Raw genomic sequence first — 3,725 nt, forward strand, 5'->3', positions numbered from 1 at the left:
GATGACCCTGCACCCGCCAAGTTTCGGACTCGCTCCTGCTAGCTACCGACTCCCGCTCATGCACGGCTCGGCCTCACCGTGGCCGGCACTCGTCCCTAGCGCTCCTCATGCCGTCCATACTCCTTCATCCTCACGTAAAGCGGAAGAAGTGACCGACGCACATTTTTTTCTAGGCACCTGAAGTTTAGCAAACTAGCTGAAATTTACTATTGGAGCAACAAAAATATCATTCAAATTTCCAGCTTCCAAACGTGCTACTAAATTTTGCACCGGATAGAAATAAAGTACAATCGCGAGTAGTGGTCGGAGCATCCCCGGAGAAGCTTCAGTTTTAGCTAAACTTTGAAATGCGATATAAACTTTCAGTTCTTTTCATGCCAAAAAAATCATGTCAGATCTATGCCAAGATGGTTGTGTGCATCGCTCGATGCAGAGGCAAGGGGTTATCCTCCTTTTTGAAAATAATAATAATTATCTTTATTCCAAAACTAGATACTAGAGCAACACATGATGCTTAGGCCAAGATTTTGTGTAAATGCTGGTATAACATTGGACTCTCCTTATTCGAAAAAGAGGTAATATCACGGGAAGTCACTGAACTTGCACCGCACGTTCAGTTTGGTGCTAGAACTGTGAAAATACGGTTTTCTGGGCACATAACTTAACTCAAGCGTGCAGATACAGTCACACTACGCATATGCAGGCGTATACATGTGTATGGCCCCATTTGTCAGTGACTGATGGCGCTGGGCTTGATGTATTTTTACACAGAACACTCTGAAAATAATTATTTTCGAAACAATCAACCACAGCGACGTATTTTTTTGCACAAAACACCCTCAAATTATTTTTTAAAGAAAAATAGGACCATGATACTGTACATATATGTATTTCGTCTAATATGGATAATCAACATATATGTATTTCATGGGGACTCATGTGGAGCTTAATTGAGTTGCAGGTACTACGGCCCATTTTGCGCGCACTATTTTTTAAAAGATAATTTGTAAGTAATAAAGGTACGTTCACATATTTGTGTGTTAAAAAATATTATATATACAAATAATGATTAGTAGATAAAAACATTTAAATATGCACTTGCGGCTTATATTTAGTTAATATGGACACTGATAATATTTATTAGATAAACATTTTTGAAAAATTCAAAAGAATACACTTGAGGCTTATATTTAAATTATAAAATATGATGAACACAAATATTTACTAAATATTTATGACTATTCACTTGTGTAAATTTTTTATTCATGACTTATATTCAACAAAGTTATATAACTTACATATTAGCCACGACTGAATATTTGTTTAACAGATTAAATTTTAAATTATTAATATTTTTAATTATACAAACATTGAACTATACAAAATGTGCGTATATATAATTATTGAAATGTTCGTATAATTGAAATAATATTTTTGAAAACCAAATATGCAATACACACATTTATATAGTACACATGTTTATATATATTTTTAAATACCTCAGATAAAATGGGCCGCAGTCTCCGTAGCCTATTTAAACTTCACATGCATCCTCGTTTAATATATATAAGTTCCTGATCCATTTTAGACATCCAGATCTGACCGGTTGTAGTGTCTAGATTGTATTGATTTAAGCAGTTGGTTGTAGGTTCAAGTCCTAGTAGATTCTTTTTGGCGTTAATTTTTTGCATTTGCATTCTCGGGTTAAAAAATAGTTGCTCGTCTGTTCGAGTCCTGGCATGCCATTTTTGTTGTTAATGTTCACATATATGTGCAGTATTGTGGTCATGTTTTCTGTAAATAAAAGAAGTTTTAATGTTCGCATATATGTGCAGTATTGTGGTCCTGTTTTCTGTAAATAAAAGAAGTTTCAATGTTCGCATATATGTGCAGTATTGACTTATTGCGGGCCTGTCTTCTGTAAATACAAAAAGTTAGGGTGTTTGCTGTAAAAATACATTGCTGTTGTTCACTTCTTCCATAAATAAAAAAAATCAGGGTGTTCTGTGTAAAATACGTCGCGTTCGTCACTGACGAGTGGGGCCATACACATTGATATGTCTGTATACGCGTACTGTGACCGTATTTGCACGCTTGAGTGACCACAAAATCGTATTTTCGAAGTTTTAGCATCAAACTGAACATGCAACGCAAGTTCTATGACAACCGGTGATATTACCTCTTCGAAAAAAAACAACAACAATGAACTCTCTTTGTTGAGGTAATCATAAAAATCGATCACTATGGTTGCATAGATCACAGTGCACGATCTCTCCGAGATTTTTTACATCAAACGGCATTAGAGCCATGGACAATCTTCTTCCACCACGCGTGATCAGCTCCAATATGCCACGACGCGATCTCCTCTTCTCCAAGAACTGATTTTCTCGCGAAATTTAGGTGCATCTACTGCCGCCATTAATGTTGCTGATGACCAGGAAGGGAGCCGGTGCCGGCGGAGAGGCTCCTCTCGAGGTAGAACGCCCGCAGCCTGGTTGTCCGACTGGCCCCGCCGCTGGCGGAGTGGGACAGCGCGGGGAGCCCCCACTGCGAGGAGAACACGACGGCAGAGCACTCCGCCGCGCACGCGATCCGCCGCACCAGCTCCGCCAGCAGGGCCACCGCCCACCGAGCCGGCAGCAGGGCGAGCACCAGCCGCATCAGCCTCACCCTCCTGCCGCCGCCCGGACGCGGCGCCACCTTCTTCCCCGCCCTCCTCCGCAGCCGCAGCGGCCGCCTCGCCCTGGTCCACCTGGTAGCCGAAGCCGCCGCCAGCCTCTCGTCGCCGTCCCCGTCGCCTTGCTCGGCGCGCAGCCTCTGGTACCGCCACCTCGGCAGCACGTCGAGACCCATGTGGTTATGCGGTGTGAGCTAGCTACGGTACGTGGCAGCGAAGCAGGCGACGGCGAGTCAACCGACGACTGAGGCGAGGGAGCGAGCGAGCTCTGAGCTGTAGGAAGCATGGGGAGCAGCCGAGCCTGCGGGCGCACGTATATACTGTATAAGCGTGGATAAAATTCCTTCCATTATTGGGAATACGTTGGCACATGAGGAAGAATCGTGGCGCCATGCAAGTCCGGGTCGGGAAGACGCGGGAGCATAAGAAAATGGCGAGGAAAAGACACCAACGAACGACGGAGCGGCGCCTACGGCCGCCCGATCGGTATTCCTTTTGACACATGCTTTGCGCCACCAGCGCTATACTCCATAGACCATACTAGTACTCTGCATCCTCTCCAGCTCGATCGCCATTTATTTCTGGACGCTGATGCATGCATGCGTACGCGATCTTCGGCCGTTATCACTTTGTCATCGCTAAATAGAGCCAACTCAGCTACCAACTCCAAATCTCCAATGATGAACTGCATTGGGACCAGATCAATGACATCGTTGAATACAAACTAATTAGCGACATAATGCACCGAGTGCGATCTCGCAAGGATTGATATGATTCCAGCCCTGCCCTGTATATATAGTTGTATATATACTCCCGTTTCCGTAAAAGTTGTGGCGCATGCGGCGCCAACGGTATGCAAATACAAAAGCGCGTTCTCTTCTTCTTTTCTACTAAATTCTAATGATTATTGATGCGATCATTGCATGGGCACTTCAAAATTTGGTTGCACATAAATCACTGGACTGATTATTAAGGTGAAAGTGCAGGCCGTTTTATCGTTCAAGTGGGGCATGTGCCGTCATTAGAAAGGTCACCAGGGGCCAGGGAC

This window comes from Triticum dicoccoides, chromosome 2B (genome assembly GCF_002162155.2).
Source record: "Triticum dicoccoides isolate Atlit2015 ecotype Zavitan chromosome 2B, WEW_v2.0, whole genome shotgun sequence".
In the NCBI taxonomy this organism is placed as follows: domain Eukaryota; kingdom Viridiplantae; phylum Streptophyta; class Magnoliopsida; order Poales; family Poaceae; genus Triticum; species Triticum dicoccoides.